This window comes from Coffea arabica, chromosome 11e, assembly GCF_036785885.1.
Source record: "Coffea arabica cultivar ET-39 chromosome 11e, Coffea Arabica ET-39 HiFi, whole genome shotgun sequence".
NCBI classification, from domain to species: Eukaryota; Viridiplantae; Streptophyta; class Magnoliopsida; order Gentianales; family Rubiaceae; genus Coffea; species Coffea arabica.
The window spans coordinates 32,709,545-32,727,687 of record NC_092331.1 but is presented as its reverse complement, the minus strand read 5'-3'; the positions used below and the strand labels follow the sequence as shown (position 1 = coordinate 32,727,687).

General features: G+C 39.6%; 15 non-coding genes across 15 annotated transcripts; all 15 read right to left on the bottom strand.

Moving 5' to 3' along the window:
* Nucleotides 1-226: 226 nt before the first annotated feature.
* On the bottom strand, nt 227-345 carry LOC140030199 (5S ribosomal RNA). The gene has a single exon (XR_011834113.1). It is a non-coding gene; the product is annotated as a 5S ribosomal RNA (ribosomal RNA).
* A 1,125-nt stretch (nt 346-1,470) lies between these two features.
* On the bottom strand, nt 1,471-1,589 carry LOC140030198 (5S ribosomal RNA). Its single transcript, XR_011834112.1, has one exon. It is a non-coding gene; the product is annotated as a 5S ribosomal RNA (ribosomal RNA).
* Nucleotides 1,590-2,714: 1,125 nt separating this feature from the next.
* On the bottom strand, nt 2,715-2,833 carry LOC140022696 (5S ribosomal RNA). The gene has a single exon (XR_011826675.1). It is a non-coding gene; the product is annotated as a 5S ribosomal RNA (ribosomal RNA).
* Nucleotides 2,834-3,968: 1,135 nt separating this feature from the next.
* LOC140022685 (5S ribosomal RNA) lies at nt 3,969-4,087 on the bottom strand. The gene has a single exon (XR_011826664.1). It is a non-coding gene; the product is annotated as a 5S ribosomal RNA (ribosomal RNA).
* Nucleotides 4,088-5,211: 1,124 nt separating this feature from the next.
* Nucleotides 5,212-5,330, bottom strand: LOC140029851 (5S ribosomal RNA). The gene has a single exon (XR_011833766.1). It is a non-coding gene; the product is annotated as a 5S ribosomal RNA (ribosomal RNA).
* Nucleotides 5,331-6,465: 1,135 nt separating this feature from the next.
* LOC140022673 (5S ribosomal RNA) lies at nt 6,466-6,584 on the bottom strand. The gene has a single exon (XR_011826653.1). It is a non-coding gene; the product is annotated as a 5S ribosomal RNA (ribosomal RNA).
* A 1,135-nt stretch (nt 6,585-7,719) lies between these two features.
* On the bottom strand, nt 7,720-7,838 carry LOC140022662 (5S ribosomal RNA). The gene has a single exon (XR_011826642.1). It is a non-coding gene; the product is annotated as a 5S ribosomal RNA (ribosomal RNA).
* A 1,135-nt stretch (nt 7,839-8,973) lies between these two features.
* LOC140022650 (5S ribosomal RNA) lies at nt 8,974-9,092 on the bottom strand. The gene has a single exon (XR_011826631.1). It is a non-coding gene; the product is annotated as a 5S ribosomal RNA (ribosomal RNA).
* A 1,125-nt stretch (nt 9,093-10,217) lies between these two features.
* Nucleotides 10,218-10,336, bottom strand: LOC140022638 (5S ribosomal RNA). Its single transcript, XR_011826619.1, has one exon. It is a non-coding gene; the product is annotated as a 5S ribosomal RNA (ribosomal RNA).
* Nucleotides 10,337-11,461: 1,125 nt separating this feature from the next.
* On the bottom strand, nt 11,462-11,580 carry LOC140022627 (5S ribosomal RNA). The gene has a single exon (XR_011826608.1). It is a non-coding gene; the product is annotated as a 5S ribosomal RNA (ribosomal RNA).
* Nucleotides 11,581-12,704: 1,124 nt separating this feature from the next.
* On the bottom strand, nt 12,705-12,823 carry LOC140030197 (5S ribosomal RNA). Its single transcript, XR_011834111.1, has one exon. It is a non-coding gene; the product is annotated as a 5S ribosomal RNA (ribosomal RNA).
* Nucleotides 12,824-13,947: 1,124 nt separating this feature from the next.
* On the bottom strand, nt 13,948-14,066 carry LOC140030196 (5S ribosomal RNA). Its single transcript, XR_011834110.1, has one exon. It is a non-coding gene; the product is annotated as a 5S ribosomal RNA (ribosomal RNA).
* Nucleotides 14,067-15,191: 1,125 nt separating this feature from the next.
* Nucleotides 15,192-15,310, bottom strand: LOC140022616 (5S ribosomal RNA). The gene has a single exon (XR_011826597.1). It is a non-coding gene; the product is annotated as a 5S ribosomal RNA (ribosomal RNA).
* A 1,135-nt stretch (nt 15,311-16,445) lies between these two features.
* LOC140022605 (5S ribosomal RNA) lies at nt 16,446-16,564 on the bottom strand. The gene has a single exon (XR_011826586.1). It is a non-coding gene; the product is annotated as a 5S ribosomal RNA (ribosomal RNA).
* A 1,135-nt stretch (nt 16,565-17,699) lies between these two features.
* LOC140022593 (5S ribosomal RNA) lies at nt 17,700-17,818 on the bottom strand. Its single transcript, XR_011826575.1, has one exon. It is a non-coding gene; the product is annotated as a 5S ribosomal RNA (ribosomal RNA).
* Nucleotides 17,819-18,143: the final 325 nt, after the last annotated feature.

The following is an 18,143-nucleotide window of genomic DNA, read 5'->3' as shown; positions in this document are numbered from 1 at the left end:
GTGTCGAAAATTGCCACCCCTAGTTGCGGTGATACATTTGCGCCGACAAATTTGAGCGACGATCCGGGCTTTGATCGAGCCGTACCGTTCCTGATTTGTCTCGCGCCTTCAGATCCTCCTTCACGCTTCGACAAGAAGCAAAATATTAAGCAATCGTTCCGACGGAGCTAAATTACTACAGGATAAAGAACGAATAGGAAATTTGGATTTCGAAACAAAAAAAAGAGGGGTGCAACACGAGGACTTCCCAGGGGGTCACCCATCCTAGTACTACTCTCGCCCAAGCACGCTTAACTTCGGAGTTCTGATGGGATCCGGTGCATTAATGCTGGTATGATCGCACCCGCCATGTTCCTTTCGCTTTATTCTTTTAAACTACCCCGTCCTGCGAAGCAGTGTGGCTTTTCTAGACCGAAATTCATTTTAAGCGTCAATTCAAGCATTTTCCTCTTATCCTTTTATTTATTTACTTTATATTTTTTTTTGTTATTGATTTGCACCCTGTTTTTTTCCCTCATCCCGCAACTCTAAATTATCATGAAATCAATCCTTCACGCTTGCAGTTAGGGGTGGCAATTCGGGTCCAAATCAGGTTGGCGGGTCGGGTTCGGGTCAACAGACCCGCCAGAAAATCTGTTGACCCGAACCCCGACCCGCCAACCCGTGACGGGTCAGGTATGCTGACCCGAACCCGAAAATTTCAGGTTTACGGGGCGACGGGTCGACCCGAAATGACCCGAAACTTAATTTTAATTTATTAATTTATCACTGTAATTTCTAATAAAATCAATTTCTCACAAAACTAATTACATAATCAAGTAATAAAAATTTAAATAAATGATTCCAAATCAAATCTAAAATAAATTAAACACCGTAAAAGTGTTTTATCCCAAGCAAAATATAAAATAAATTAAAACAATACAAAAGTGAAAAATAATATAATATATTATTTGTCCAAGTATAATAATTTCAACTTCACACAAATTAAATAAATTCGTTTAGGATTAAGTAATTAATGCCTTTGAAAAAAAGAATAACTTAGTTTAGTTAGATAAAATTATTTTTATGTTTATTAAATTATTTTTAATTCGTAAACGAGTCATATCAGGTCACCACGGGTTGACCCGAAATCGACCGGTTTTCTTTTCGGGTTCATCGGGTCCAACCCGATTCTGACCCGAATTCCCGAAACCTCAACCCAAACCCATTAATTTCGTGTTAGGTTCGTGTCGTGTTTTCAGGTCGTGTCGAAAATTGCCACCCCTAGTTGCGGTGATACATTTGCGCCGACAAATTTGAGCGACGATCCGGGCTTTGATCGAGCCGTACCGTTCCTGATTTGTCTCGCGCCTTCAGATCCTCCTTCACGCTTCGACAAGAAGCAAAATATTAAGCAATCGTTCCGACGGAGCTAAATTACTACAGGATAAAGAACGAATAGGAAATTTGGATTTCGAAACAAAAAAGAGAGGGGTGCAACACGAGGACTTCCCAGGGGGTCACCCATCCTAGTACTACTCTCGCCCAAGCACGCTTAACTTCGGAGTTCTGATGGGATCCGGTGCATTAATGCTGGTATGATCGCACCCGCCATGTTCCTTTCGCTTTATTCTTTTAAACTACCCCGTCCTGCGAAGCAGTGTGGCTTTTCTAGACCGAAATTCATTTTAAGCGTCAATTCAAGCATTTTCCTCTTATCCTTTTATTTATTTACTTTATATTTTTTTTTGTTATTGATTTGCACCCTGTTTTTTTCCCTCATCCCGCAACTCTAAATTATCATGAAATCAATCCTTCACGCTTGCAGTTAGGGGTGGCAATTCGGGTCCAAATCAGGTTGGCGGGTCGGGTTCGGGTCAACAGACCCGCCAGAAAATCTGTTGACCCGAACCCCGACCCGCCAACCCGTGACGGGTCAGGTATGCTGACCCGAACCCGAAAATTTCAGGTTTACGGGGCGACGGGTCGACCCGAAATGACCCGAAACTTAATTTTAATTTATTAATTTATCACTGTAATTTCTAATAAAATCAATTTCTCACAAAACTAATTACATAATCAAGTAATAAAAATTTAAATAAATGATTCCAAATCAAATCTAAAATAAATTAAACACCGTAAAAGTGTTTTATCCCAAGCAAAATATAAAATAAATTAAAACAATACAAAAGTGAAAAATAATATAATATATTATTTGTCCAAGTATAATAATTTCAACTTCACACAAATTAAATAAATTCGTTTAGGATTAAGTAATTAATGCCTTTGAAAAAAAGAATAACTTAGTTTAGTTAGATAAAATTATTTTTATGTTTATTAAATTATTTTTAATTCGTAAACGAGTCATATCAGGTCACCACGGGTTGACCCGAAATCGACCGGTTTTCTTTTCGGGTTCATCGGGTCCAACCCGATTCTGACCCGAATTCCCGAAACCTCAACCCAAACCCATTAATTTCGTGTTAGGTTCGTGTCGTGTTTTCAGGTCGTGTCGAAAATTGCCACCCCTAGTTGCGGTGATACATTTGCGCCGACAAATTTGAGCGACGATCCGGGCTTTGATCGAGCCGTACCGTTCCTGATTTGTCTCGCGCCTTCAGATCCTCCTTCACGCTTCGACAAGAAGCAAAATATTAAGCAATCGTTCCGACGGAGCTAAATTACTACAGGATAAAGAACGAATAGGAAATTTGGATTTCGAAACAAAAAAGAGAGGGGTGCAACACGAGGACTTCCCAGGGGGTCACCCATCCTAGTACTACTCTCGCCCAAGCACGCTTAACTTCGGAGTTCTGATGGGATCCGGTGCATTAGTGCTGGTATGATCGCACCCGCCATGTTCTTTTCGCGTTATTCTTTTAAACTACCCCGTCCTGCGAAGCAGTGTGGCTTTTCTAGACCGAAATTCATTTTAAGCGTCAATTCAAGCATTTTCCTCTTATCCTTTTATTTATTTACTTTATATATTTTTTTGTTATTGATTTGCACCCTGTTTTTTTCCCTCATCCCGCAACTCTAAATTATCATGAAATCAATCCTTCACGCTTGCAGTTAGGGGTGGCAATTCGGGTCCAAATCAGGTTGGCGGGTCGGGTTCGGGTCAACAGACCCGCCAGAAAATCTGTTGACCCGAACCCCGACCCGCCAACCCGTGACGGGTCAGGTATGCTGACCCGAACCCGAAAATTTCAGGTTTACGGGGCGGCGGGTCGACCCGAAATGACCCGAAACTTAATTTAAATTTATTAATTTATCACTGTAATTTCTGATAAAATCAATTTCTCACAAAACTAATTACATAATCAAGTAATAAAAATTTAAATAAATGATTCCAAATCAAATCTAAAATAAATTAAACACCGTAAAAGTGTTTTATCCCAAGCAAAATATAAAATAAATTAAAACAATACAAAAGTGAAAAATAATATAATATATTATTTGTCCAAGTATAATAATTTCAACTTCACACAAATTAAATAAATTCGTTTAGGATTAAGTAATTAATGCCTTTGAAAAAAAGAATAACTTAGTTTAGTTAGATAAAATTATTTTTATGTTTATTAAATTATTTTTAATTCGTAAACGGGTCATATCGGGTCATATCAGGTCACCACGGGTTGACCCGAAATCGACCGGTTTTCTTTTCGGGTTCATCGGGTCCAACCCGATTCTGACCCGAATTCCCGAAACCTCAACCCAAACCCATTAATTTCGTGTTAGGTTCGTGTCGTGTTTTCAGGTCGTGTCGAAAATTGCCACCCCTAGTTGCGGTGATACATTTGCGCCGACAAATTTGAGCGACGATCCGGGCTTTGATCGAGCCGTACCGTTCCTGATTTGTCTCGCGCCTTCAGATCCTCCTTCACGCTTCGACAAGAAGCAAAATATTAAGCAATCGTTCCGACGGAGCTAAATTACTACAGGATAAAGAACGAATAGGAAATTTGGATTTCGAAACAAAAAAGAGAGGGGTGCAACACGAGGACTTCCCAGGGGGTCACCCATCCTAGTACTACTCTCGCCCAAGCACGCTTAACTTCGGAGTTCTGATGGGATCCGGTGCATTAGTGCTGGTATGATCGCACCCGCCATGTTCCTTTCGCGTTATTCTTTTAAACTACCCCGTCCTGCGAAGCAGTGTGGCTTTTCTAGACCGAAATTCATTTTAAGCGTCAATTCAAGCATTTTCCTCTTATCCTTTTATTTATTTACTTTATATATTTTTTTGTTATTGATTTGCACCCTGTTTTTTTCCCTCATCCCGCAACTCTAAATTATCATGAAATCAATCCTTCACGCTTGCAGTTAGGGGTGGCAATTCGGGTCCAAATCAGGTTGGCGGGTCGGGTTCGGGTCAAAAGACCCGCCAGAAAATCTGTTGACCCGAACCCCGACCCGCCAACCCGTGACGGGTCAGGTATGCTGACCCGAACCCGAAAATTTCAGGTTTACGGGGCGGCGGGTCGACCCGAAATGACCCGAAACTTAATTTTAATTTATTAATTTATCACTGTAATTTCTGATAAAATCAATTTCTCACAAAACTAATTACATAATCAAGTAATAAAAATTTAAATAAATGATTCCAAATCAAATCTAAAATAAATTAAACACCGTAAAAGTGTTTTATCCCAAGCAAAATATAAAATAAATTAAAACAATACAAAAGTGAAAAATAATATAATATATTATTTGTCCAAGTATAATAATTTCAACTTCACACAAATTAAATAAATTCGTTTAGGATTAAGTAATTAATGCCTTTGAAAAAAAGAATAACTTAGTTTAGTTAGATAAAATTATTTTATGTTTATTAAATTATTTTTAATTCGTAAACGGGTCATATCAGGTCACCACGGGTTGACCCGAAATCGACCGGTTTTCTTTTCGGGTTCATCGGGTCCAACCCGATTCTGACCCGAATTCCCGAAACCTCAACCCAAACCCATTAATTTCGTGTTAGGTTCGTGTCGTGTTTTCAGGTCGTGTCGAAAATTGCCACCCCTAGTTGCGGTGATACATTTGCGCCGACAAATTTGAGCGACGATCCGGGCTTTGATCGAGCCGTACCGTTCCTGATTTGTCTCGCGCCTTCAGATCCTCCTTCACGCTTCGACAAGAAGCAAAATATTAAGCAATCGTTCCGACGGAGCTAAATTACTACAGGATAAAGAACGAATAGGAAATTTGGATTTCGAAACAAAAAAGAGAGGGGTGCAACACGAGGACTTCCCAAGGGGTCACCCATCCTAGTACTACTCTCGCCCAAGCACGCTTAACTTCGGAGTTCTGATGGGATCCGGTGCATTAGTGCTGGTATGATCGCACCCGCCATGTTCCTTTCGCTTTATTCTTTTAAACTACCCCATCCTGCGAAGCAGTGTGGCTTTTCTAGACCGAAATTCATTTTAAGCGTCAATTCAAGCATTTTCCTCTTATCCTTTTATTTATTTACTTTATATTTTTTTTTGTTATTGATTTGCACCCTGTTTTTTTCCCTCATCCCGCAACTCTAAATTATCATGAAATCAATCCTTCACGCTTGCAGTTAGGGGTGGCAATTCGGGTCCAAATCAGGTTGGCGGGTCGGGTTCGGGTCAACAGACCCGCCAAAAAATCTGTTGACCCGAACCCCGACCCGCCAACCCGTGACGGGTCAGGTATGCTGACCCGAACCCGAAAATTTCAGGTTTACGGGGCGGCGGGTCGACCCGAAATGACCCGAAACTTAATTTTAATTTATTAATTTATCACTGTAATTTCTGATAAAATTAATTTCTCACAAAACTAATTACATAATCAAGTAATAAAAATTTAAATAAATGATTCCAAATCAAATCTAAAATAAATTAAACACCGTAAAAGTGTTTTATCCCAAGCAAAATATAAAATAAATTAAAACAATACAAAAGTGAAAAATAATATAATATATTATTTGTCCAAGTATAATAATTTCAACTTCACACAAATTAAATAAATTCGTTTAGGATTAAGTAATTAATGCCTTTGAAAAAAAGAATAACTTAGTTTAGTTAGATAAAATTATTTTTATGTTTATTAAATTATTTTTAATTCGTAAACGGGTCATATCGGGTCATATCAGGTCACCACGGGTTGACCCGAAATCGACCGGTTTTCTTTTCGGGTTCATCGGGTCCAACCCGATTCTGACCCGAATTCCCGAAACCTCAACCCAAACCCATTAATTTCGTGTTAGGTTCGTGTCGTGTTTTCAGGTCGTGTCGAAAATTGCCACCCCTAGTTGCGGTGATACATTTGCGCCGACAAATTTGAGCGACGATCCGGGCTTTGATCGAGCCGTACCGTTCCTGATTTGTCTCGCGCCTTCAGATCCTCCTTCACGCTTCGACAAGAAGCAAAATATTAAGCAATCGTTCCGACGGAGCTAAATTACTACAGGATAAAGAACGAATAGGAAATTTGGATTTCGAAACAAAAAAGAGAGGGGTGCAACACGAGGACTTCCCAGGGGGTCACCCATCCTAGTACTACTCTCGCCCAAGCACGCTTAACTTCGGAGTTCTGATGGGATCCGGTGCATTAGTGCTGGTATGATCGCACCCGCCATGTTCCTTTCGCTTTATTCTTTTAAACTACCCCGTCCTGCGAAGCAGTGTGGCTTTTCTAGACCGAAATTCATTTTAAGCGTCAATTCAAGCATTTTCCTCTTATCCTTTTATTTATTTACTTTATATTTTTTTTTGTTATTGATTTGCACCCTGTTTTTTTCCCTCATCCCGCAACTCTAAATTATCATGAAATCAATCCTTCACGCTTGCAGTTAGGGGTGGCAATTCGGGTCCAAATCAGGTTGGCGGGTCGGGTTCGGGTCAACAGACCCGCCAGAAAATCTGTTGACCCGAACCCCGACCCGCCAACCCGTGACGGGTCAGGTATGCTGACCCGAACCCGAAAATTTCAGGTTTACGGGGCGGCGGGTCGACCCGAAATGACCCGAAACTTAATTTTAATTTATTAATTTATCACTGTAATTTCTGATAAAATCAATTTCTCACAAAACTAATTACATAATCAAGTAATAAAAATTTAAATAAATGATTCCAAATCAAATCTAAAATAAATTAAACACCGTAAAAGTGTTTTATCCCAAGCAAAATATAAAATAAATTAAAACTATACAAAAGTGAAAAATAATATAATATATTATTTGTCCAAGTATAATAATTTCAACTTCACACAAATTAAATAAATTCGTTTAGGATTAAGTAATTAATGCCTTTGAAAAAAAGAATAACTTAGTTTAGTTAGATAAAATTATTTTTATGTTTATTAAATTATTTTTAATTCGTAAACGGGTCATATCGGGTCATATCAGGTCACCACGGGTTGACCCGAAATCGACCGGTTTTTTTTTCGGGTTCATCGGGTCCAACCCGATTCTGACCCGAATTCCCGAAACCTCAACCCAAACCCATTAATTTCGTGTTAGGTTCGTGTCGTGTTTTCAGGTCGTGTCGAAAATTGCCACCCCTAGTTGCGGTGATACATTTGCGCCGACAAATTTGAGCGACGATCCGGGCTTTGATCGAGCCGTACCGTTCCTGATTTGTCTCGCGCCTTCAGATCCTCCTTCACGCTTCGACAAGAAGCAAAATATTAAGCAATCGTTCCGACGGAGCTAAATTACTACAGGATAAAGAACGAATAGGAAATTTGGATTTCGAAACAAAAAAGAGAGGGGTGCAACACGAGGACTTCCCAGGGGGTCACCCATCCTAGTACTACTCTCGCCCAAGCACGCTTAACTTCGGAGTTCTGATGGGATCCGGTGCATTAGTGCTGGTATGATCGCACCCGCCATGTTCCTTTCGCTTTATTCTTTTAAACTACCCCGTCCTGCGAAGCAGTGTGGCTTTTCTAGACCGAAATTCATTTTAAGCGTCAATTCAAGCATTTTCCTCTTATCCTTTTATTTATTTACTTTATATTTTTTTTTGTTATTGATTTGCACCCTGTTTTTTTCCCTCATCCCGCAACTCTAAATTATCATGAAATCAATCCTTCACGCTTGCAGTTAGGGGTGGCAATTCGGGTCCAAATCAGGTTGGCGGGTCGGGTTCGGGTCAACAGACCCGCCAGAAAATCTGTTGACCCGAACCCCGACCCGCCAACCCGTGACGGGTCAGGTATGCTGACCCGAACCCGAAAATTTCAGGTTTACGGGGCGGCGGGTCGACCCGAAATGACCCGAAACTTAATTTTAATTTATTAATTTATCACTGTAATTTCTGATAAAATCAATTTCTCACAAAACTAATTACATAATCAAGTAATAAAAATTTAAATAAATGATTCCAAATCAAATCTAAAATAAATTAAACACCGTAAAAGTGTTTTATCCCAAGCAAAATATAAAATAAATTAAAACTATACAAAAGTGAAAAATAATATAATATATTATTTGTCCAAGTATAATAATTTCAACTTCACACAAATTAAATAAATTCGTTTAGGATTAAGTAATTAATGCCTTTGAAAAAAAGAATAACTTAGTTTAGTTAGATAAAATTATTTTTATGTTTATTAAATTATTTTTAATTCGTAAACGGGTCATATCGGGTCATATCAGGTCACCACGGGTTGACCCGAAATCGACCGGTTTTTTTTTCGGGTTCATCGGGTCCAACCCGATTCTGACCCGAATTCCCGAAACCTCAACCCAAACCCATTAATTTCGTGTTAGGTTCGTGTCGTGTTTTCAGGTCGTGTCGAAAATTGCCACCCCTAGTTGCGGTGATACATTTGCGCCGACAAATTTGAGCGACGATCCGGGCTTTGATCGAGCCGTACCGTTCCTGATTTGTCTCGCGCCTTCAGATCCTCCTTCACGCTTCGACAAGAAGCAAAATATTAAGCAATCGTTCCGACGGAGCTAAATTACTACAGGATAAAGAACGAATAGGAAATTTGGATTTCGAAACAAAAAAGAGAGGGGTGCAACACGAGGACTTCCCAGGGGGTCACCCATCCTAGTACTACTCTCGCCCAAGCACGCTTAACTTCGGAGTTCTGATGGGATCCGGTGCATTAGTGCTGGTATGATCGCACCCGCCATGTTCCTTTCGCTTTATTCTTTTAAACTACCCCGTCCTGCGAAGCAGTGTGGCTTTTCTAGACCGAAATTCATTTTAAGCGTCAATTCAAGCATTTTCCTCTTATCCTTTTATTTATTTACTTTATATTTTTTTTTGTTATTGATTTGCACCCTGTTTTTTTCCCTCATCCCGCAACTCTAAATTATCATGAAATCAATCCTTCACGCTTGCAGTTAGGGGTGGCAATTCGGGTCCAAATCAGGTTGGCGGGTCGGGTTCGGGTCAACAGACCCGCCAGAAAATCTGTTGACCCGAACCCCGACCCGCCAACCCGTGACGGGTCAGGTATGCTGACCCGAACCCGAAAATTTCAGGTTTACGGGGCGGCGGGTCGACCCGAAATGACCCGAAACTTAATTTTAATTTATTAATTTATCACTGTAATTTCTAATAAAATCAATTTCTCACAAAACTAATTACATAATCAAGTAATAAAAATTTAAATAAATGATTCCAAATCAAATCTAAAATAAATTAAACACCGTAAAAGTGTTTTATCCCAAGCAAAATATAAAATAAATTAAAACAATACAAAAGTGAAAAATAATATAATATATTATTTGTCCAAGTATAATAATTTCAACTTCACACAAATTAAATAAATTCGTTTAGGATTAAGTAATTAATGCCTTTGAAAAAAAGAATAACTTAGTTTAGTTAGATAAAATTATTTTTATTTTTATTAAATTATTTTTAATTCGTAAACGAGTCATATCAGGTCACCACGGGTTGACCCGAAATCGACCGGTTTTCTTTTCGGGTTCATCGGGTCCAACCCGATTCTGACCCGAATTCCCGAAACCTCAACCCAAACCCATTAATTTCGTGTTAGGTTCGTGTCGTGTTTTCAGGTCGTGTCGAAAATTGCCACCCCTAGTTGCGGTGATACATTTGCGCCGACAAATTTGAGCGACGATCCGGGCTTTGATCGAGCCGTACCGTTCCTGATTTGTCTCGCGCCTTCAGATCCTCCTTCACGCTTCGACAAGAAGCAAAATATTAACCAATCGTTCCGACGGAGCTAAATTACTACAGGATAAAGAACGAATAGGAAATTTGGATTTCGAAACAAAAAAGAGAGGGGTGCAACACGAGGACTTCCCAGGGGGTCACCCATCCTAGTACTACTCTCGCCCAAGCACGCTTAACTTCGGAGTTCTGATGGGATCCGGTGCATTAGTGCTGGTATGATCGCACCCGCCATGTTCCTTTCGCTTTATTCTTTTAAACTACCCCGTCCTGCGAAGCAGTGTGGCTTTTCTAGACCGAAATTCATTTTAAGCGTCAATTCAAGCATTTTCCTCTTATCCTTTTATTTATTTACTTTATATTTTTTTTTGTTATTGATTTGCACCCTGTTTTTTTCCCTCATCCCGCAACTCTAAATTATCATGAAATCAATCCTTCACGCTTGCAGTTAGGGGTGGCAATTCGGGTCCAAATCAGGTTGGCGGGTCGGGTTCGGGTCAACAGACCCGCCAGAAAATCTGTTGACCCGAACCCCGACCCGCCAACCCGTGACGGGTCAGGTATGCTGACCCGAACCCGAAAATTTCAGGTTTACGGGGCGGCGGGTCGACCCGAAATGACCCGAAACTTAATTTTAATTTATTAATTTATCACTGTAATTTCTGATAAAATCAATTTCTCACAAAACTAATTACATAATCAAGTAATAAAAATTTAAATAAATGATTCCAAATCAAATCTAAAATAAATTAAACACCGTAAAAGTGTTTTATCCCAAGCAAAATATAAAATAAATTAAAACTATACAAAAGTGAAAAATAATATAATATATTATTTGTCCAAGTATAATAATTTCAACTTCACACAAATTAAATAAATTCGTTTAGGATTAAGTAATTAATGCCTTTGAAAAAAAGAATAACTTAGTTTAGTTAGATAAAATTATTTTTATGTTTATTAAATTATTTTTAATTCGTAAACGAGTCATATCAGGTCACCACGGGTTGACCCGAAATCGACCGGTTTTCTTTTCGGGTTCATCGGGTCCAACCCGATTCTGACCCGAATTCCCGAAACCTCAACCCAAACCCATTAATTTCGTGTTAGGTTCGTGTCGTGTTTTCAGGTCGTGTCGAAAATTGCCACCCCTAGTTGCGGTGATACATTTGCGCCGACAAATTTGAGCGACGATCCGGGCTTTGATCGAGCCGTACCGTTCCTGATTTGTCTCGCGCCTTCAGATCCTCCTTCACGCTTCGACAAGAAGCAAAATATTAAGCAATCGTTCCGACGGAGCTAAATTACTACAGGATAAAGAACGAATAGGAAATTTGGATTTCGAAACAAAAAAGAGAGGGGTGCAACACGAGGACTTCCCAGGGGGTCACCCATCCTAGTACTACTCTCGCCCAAGCACGCTTAACTTCGGAGTTCTGATGGGATCCGGTGCATTAGTGCTGGTATGATCGCACCCGCCATGTTCCTTTCGCTTTATTCTTTTAAACTACCCCGTCCTGCGAAGCAGTGTGGCTTTTCTAGACCGAAATTCATTTTAAGCGTCAATTCAAGCATTTTCCTCTTATCCTTTTATTTATTTACTTTATATTTTTTTTTGTTATTGATTTGCACCCTGTTTTTTTCCCTCATCCCGCAACTCTAAATTATCATGAAATCAATCCTTCACGCTTGCAGTTAGGGGTGGCAATTCGGGTCCAAATCAGGTTGGCGGGTCGGGTTCGGGTCAACAGACCCGCCAGAAAATCTGTTGACCCGAACCCCGACCCGCCAACCCGTGACGGGTCAGGTATGCTGACCCGAACCCGAAAATTTCAGGTTTACGGGGCGGCGGGTCGACCCGAAATGACCCGAAACTTAATTTTAATTTATTAATTTATCACTGTAATTTCTAATAAAATCAATTTCTCACAAAACTAATTACATAATCAAGTAATAAAAATTTAAATAAATGATTCCAAATCAAATCTAAAATAAATTAAACACCGTAAAAGTGTTTTATCCCAAGCAAAATATAAAATAAATTAAAACAATACAAAAGTGAAAAATAATATAATATATTATTTGTCCAAGTATAATAATTTCAACTTCACACAAATTAAATAAATTCGTTTAGGATTAAGTAATTAATGCCTTTGAAAAAAAGAATAACTTAGTTTAGTTAGATAAAATTATTTTTATGTTTATTAAATTATTTTTAATTCGTAAACGGGTCATATCGGGTCATATCAGGTCACCACGGGTTGACCCGAAATCGACCGGTTTTCTTTTCGGGTTCATCGGGTCCAACCCGAATTCCCGAAACCTCAACCCAAACCCATTAATTTCGTGTTAGGTTCGTGTCGTGTTTTCAGGTCGTGTCGAAAATTGCCACCCCTAGTTGCGGTGATACATTTGCGCCGACAAATTTGAGCGACGATCCGGGCTTTGATCGAGCCGTACCGTTCCTGATTTGTCTCGCGCCTTCAGATCCTCCTTCACGCTTCGACAAGAAGCAAAATATTAAGCAATCGTTCCGACGGAGCTAAATTACTACAGGATAAAGAACGAATAGGAAATTTGGATTTCGAAACAAAAAAGAGAGGGGTGCAACACGAGGACTTCCCAGGGGGTCACCCATCCTAGTACTACTCTCGCCCAAGCACGCTTAACTTCGGAGTTCTGATGGGATCCGGTGCATTAATGCTGGTATGATCGCACCCGCCATGTTCCTTTCGCTTTATTCTTTTAAACTACCCCGTCCTGCGAAGCAGTGTGGCTTTTCTAGACCGAAATTCATTTTAAGCGTCAATTCAAGCATTTTCCTCTTATCCTTTTATTTATTTACTTTATATTTTTTTTTGTTATTGATTTGCACCCTGTTTTTTTCCCTCATCCCGCAACTCTAAATTATCATGAAATCAATCTTTCACGCTTGCAGTTAGGGGTGGCAATTCGGGTCCAAATCAGGTTGGCGGGTCGGGTTCGGGTCAACAGACCCGCCAGAAAATCTGTTGACCCGAACCCCGACCCGCCAACCCGTGACGGGTCAGGTATGCTGACCCGAACCCGAAAATTTCAGGTTTACGGGGCGGCGGGTCGACCCGAAATGACCCGAAACTTAATTTTAATTTATTAATTTATCACTGTAATTTCTAATAAAATCAATTTCTCACAAAACTAATTACATAATCAAGTAATAAAAATTTAAATAAATGATTCCAAATCAAATCTAAAATAAATTAAACACCGTAAAAGTGTTTTATCCCAAGCAAAATATAAAATAAATTAAAACAATACAAAAGTGAAAAATAATATAATATATTATTTGTCCAAGTATAATAATTTCAACTTCACACAAATTAAATAAATTCGTTTAGGATTAAGTAATTAATGCCTTTGAAAAAAAGAATAACTTAGTTTAGTTAGATAAAATTATTTTTATGTTTATTAAATTATTTTTAATTCGTAAACAGGTCATATCGGGTCATATCAGGTCACCACGGGTTGACCCGAAATCGACCGGTTTTCTTTTCGGGTTCATCGGGTCCAACCCCAATTCCCGAAACCTCAACCCAAACCCATTAATTTCGTGTTAGGTTCGTGTCGTGTTTTCAGGTCGTGTCGAAAATTGCCACCCCTAGTTGCGGTGATACATTTGCGCCGACAAATTTGAGCGACGATCCGGGCTTTGATCGAGCCGTACCGTTCCTGATTTGTCTCGCGCCTTCAGATCCTCCTTCACGCTTCGACAAGAAGCAAAATATTAAGCAATCGTTCCGACGGAGCTAAATTACTACAGGATAAAGAACGAATAGGAAATTTGGATTTCGAAACAAAAAAGAAAGGGGTGCAACACGAGGACTTCCCAGGGGGTCACCCATCCTAGTACTACTCTCGCCCAAGCACGCTTAACTTCGGAGTTCTGATGGGATCCGGTGCATTAATGCTGGTATGATCGCACCCGCCATGTTCCTTTCGCTTTATTCTTTTAAACTACCCCGTCCTGCGAAGCAGTGTGGCTTTTCTAGACCGAAATTCATTTTAAGCGTCAATTCAAGCATTTTCCTCTTATCCTTTTATTTATTTACTTTATATTTTTTTTTGTTATTGATTTGCACCCTGTTTTTTTCCCTCATCCCGCAACTCTAAATTATCATGAAATCAATCCTTCACGCTTGCAGTTAGGGGTGGCAATTCGGGTCCAAATCAGGTTGGCGGGTCGGGTTCGGGTCAACAGACCCGCCAGAAAATCTGTTGACCCGAACCCCGACCCGCCAACCCGTGACGGGTCAGGTATGCTGACCCGAACCCGAAAATTTCAGGTTTACGGGGCGGCGGGTCGACCCGAAATGACCCGAAACTTAATTTTAATTTATTAATTTATCACTGTAATTTCTGATAAAATCAATTTCTCACAAAACTAATTACATAATCAAGTAATAAAAATTTAAATAAATGATTCCAAATCAAATCTAAAATAAATTAAACACCGTAAAAGTGTTTTATCCCAAGCAAAATATAAAATAAATTAAAACAATACAAAAGTGAAAAATAATATAATATATTATTTGTCCAAGTATAATAATTTCAACTTCACACAAATTAAATAAATTCGTTTAGGATTAAGTAATTAATGCCTTTGAAAAAAAGAATAACTTAGTTTAGTTAGATAAAATTATTTTTATGTTTATTAAATTATTTTTAATTCGTAAACGAGTCATATCAGGTCACCACGGGTTGACCCGAAATCGACCGGTTTTCTTTTCGGGTTCATCGGGTCCAACCCGATTCTGACCCGAATTCCCGAAACCTCAACCCAAACCCATTAATTTCGTGTTAGGTTCGTGTCGTGTTTTCAGGTCGTGTCGAAAATTGCCACCCCTAGTTGCGGTGATACATTTGCGCCGACAAATTTGAGCGACGATCCGGGCTTTGATCGAGCCGTACCGTTCCTGATTTGTCTCGCGCCTTCAGATCCTCCTTCACGCTTCGACAAGAAGCAAAATATTAAGCAATCGTTCCGACGGAGCTAAATTACTACAGGATAAAGAACGAATAGGAAATTTGGATTTCGAAACAAAAAAGAGAGGGGTGCAACACGAGGACTTCCCAGGGGGTCACCCATCCTAGTACTACTCTCGCCCAAGCACGCTTAACTTCGGAGTTCTGATGGGATCCGGTGCATTAGTGCTGGTATGATCGCACCCGCCATGTTCCTTTCGCTTTATTCTTTTAAACTACCCCGTCCTGCGAAGCAGTGTGGCTTTTCTAGACCGAAATTCATTTTAAGCGTCAATTCAAGCATTTTCCTCTTATCCTTTTATTTATTTACTTTATATTTTTTTTTGTTATTGATTTGCACCCTGTTTTTTTCCCTCATCCCGCAACTCTAAATTATCATGAAATCAATCCTTCACGCTTGCAGTTAGGGGTGGCAATTCGGGTCCAAATCAGGTTGGCGGGTCGGGTTCGGGTCAACAGACCCGCCAGAAAATCTGTTGACCCGAACCCCGACCCGCCAACCCGTGACGGGTCAGGTATGCTGACCCGAACCCGAAAATTTCAGGTTTACGGGGCGGCGGGTCGACCCGAAATGACCCGAAACTTAATTTTAATTTATTAATTTATCACTGTAATTTCTGATAAAATCAATTTCTCACAAAACTAATTACATAATCAAGTAATAAAAATTTAAATAAATGATTCCAAATCAAATCTAAAATAAATTAAACACCGTAAAAGTGTTTTATCCCAAGCAAAATATAAAATAAATTAAAACTATACAAAAGTGAAAAATAATATAATATATTATTTGTCCAAGTATAATAATTTCAACTTCACACAAATTAAATAAATTCGTTTAGGATTAAGTAATTAATGCCTTTGAAAAAAAGAATAACTTAGTTTAGTTAGATAAAATTATTTTTATGTTTATTAAATTATTTTTAATTCGTAAACGGGTCATATCGGGTCATATCAGGTCACCACGGGTTGACCCGAAATCGACCGGTTTTCTTTTCGGGTTCATCGGGTCCAACCCGATTCTGACCCGAATTCCCGAAACCTCAACCCAAACCCATTAATTTCGTGTTAGGTTCGTGTCGTGTTTTCAGGTCGTGTCGAAAATTGCCACCCCTAGTTGCGGTGATACATTTGCGCCGACAAATTTGAGCGACGATCCGGGCTTTGATCGAGCCGTACCGTTCCTGATTTGTCTCGCGCCTTCAGATCCTCCTTCACGCTTCGACAAGAAGCAAAATATTAAGCAATCGTTCCGACGGAGCTAAATTACTACAGGATAAAGAACGAATAGGAAATTTGGATTTCGAAACAAAAAAGAGAGGGGTGCAACACGAGGACTTCCCAGGGGGTCACCCATCCTAGTACTACTCTCGCCCAAGCACGCTTAACTTCGGAGTTCTGATGGGATCCGGTGCATTAGTGCTGGTATGATCGCACCCGCCATGTTCCTTTCGCTTTATTCTTTTAAACTACCCCGTCCTGCGAAGCAGTGTGGCTTTTCTAGACCGAAATTCATTTTAAGCGTCAATTCAAGCATTTTCCTCTTATCCTTTTATTTATTTACTTTATATTTTTTTTTGTTATTGATTTGCACCCTGTTTTTTTCCCTCATCCCGCAACTCTAAATTATCATGAAATCAATCCTTCACGCTTGCAGTTAGGGGTGGCAATTCGGGTCCAAATCAGGTTGGCGGGTCGGGTTCGGGTCAACAGACCCGCCAGAAAATCTGTTGACCCGAACCCCGACCCGCCAACCCGTGACGGGTCAGGTATGCTGACCCGAACCCGAAAATTTCAGGTTTACGGGGCGGCGGGTCGACCCGAAATGACCCGAAACTTAATTTTAATTTATTAATTTATCACTGTAATTTCTAATAAAATCAATTTCTCACAAAACTAATTACATAATCAAGTAATAAAAATTTAAATAAATGATTCCAAATCAAATCTAAAATAAATTAAACACCGTAAAAGTGTTTTATCCCAAGCAAAATATAAAATAAATTAAAACAATACAAAAGTGAAAAATAATATAATATATTATTTGTCCAAGTATAATAATTTCAACTTCACACAAATTAAATAAATTCGTTTAGGATTAAGTAATTAATGCCTTTGAAAAAAAGAATAACTTAGTTTAGTTAGATAAAATTATTTTTATGTTTATTAAATTATTTTTAATTCGTAAACGGGTCATATCGGGTCATATCAGGTCACCACGGGTTGACCCGAAATCGACCGGTTTTCTTTTCGGGTTCATCGGGTCCAACCCGATTCTGACCCGAATTCCCGAAACCTCAACCCAAACCCATTAATTTCGTGTTAGGTTCGTGTCGTGTTTTCAGGTCGTGTCGAAAATTGCCACCCCTAGTTGCGGTGATACATTTGCGCCGACAAATTTGAGCGACGATCCGGGCTTTGATCGAGCCGTACCGTTCCTGATTTGTCTCGCGCCTTCAGATCCTCCTTCACGCTTCGACAAGAAGCAAAATATTAAGCAATCGTTCCGACGGAGCTAAATTACTACAGGATAAAGAACGAATAGGAAATTTGGATTTCGAAACAAAAAAGAGAGGGGTGCAACACGAGGACTTCCCAGGGGGTCACCCATCCTAGTACTACTCTCGCCCAAGCACGCTTAACTTCGGAGTTCTGATGGGATCCGGTGCATTAGTGCTGGTATGATCGCACCCGCCATGTTCCTTTCGCTTTATTCTTTTAAACTACCCCGTCCTGCGAAGCAGTGTGGCTTTTCTAGACCGAAATTCATTTTAAGCGTCAATTCAAGCATTTTCCTCTTATCCTTTTATTTATTTACTTTATATTTTTTTTTGTTATTGATTTGCACCCTGTTTTTTTCCCTCATCCCGCAACTCTAAATTATCATGAAATCAATCCTTCACGCTTGCAGTTAGGGGTGGCAATTCGGGTCCAAATCAGGTTGGCGGGTCGGGTTCGGGTCAACAGACCCGCCAGAAAATCTGTTGACCCGAACCCCGACCCGCCAACCCGTGACGG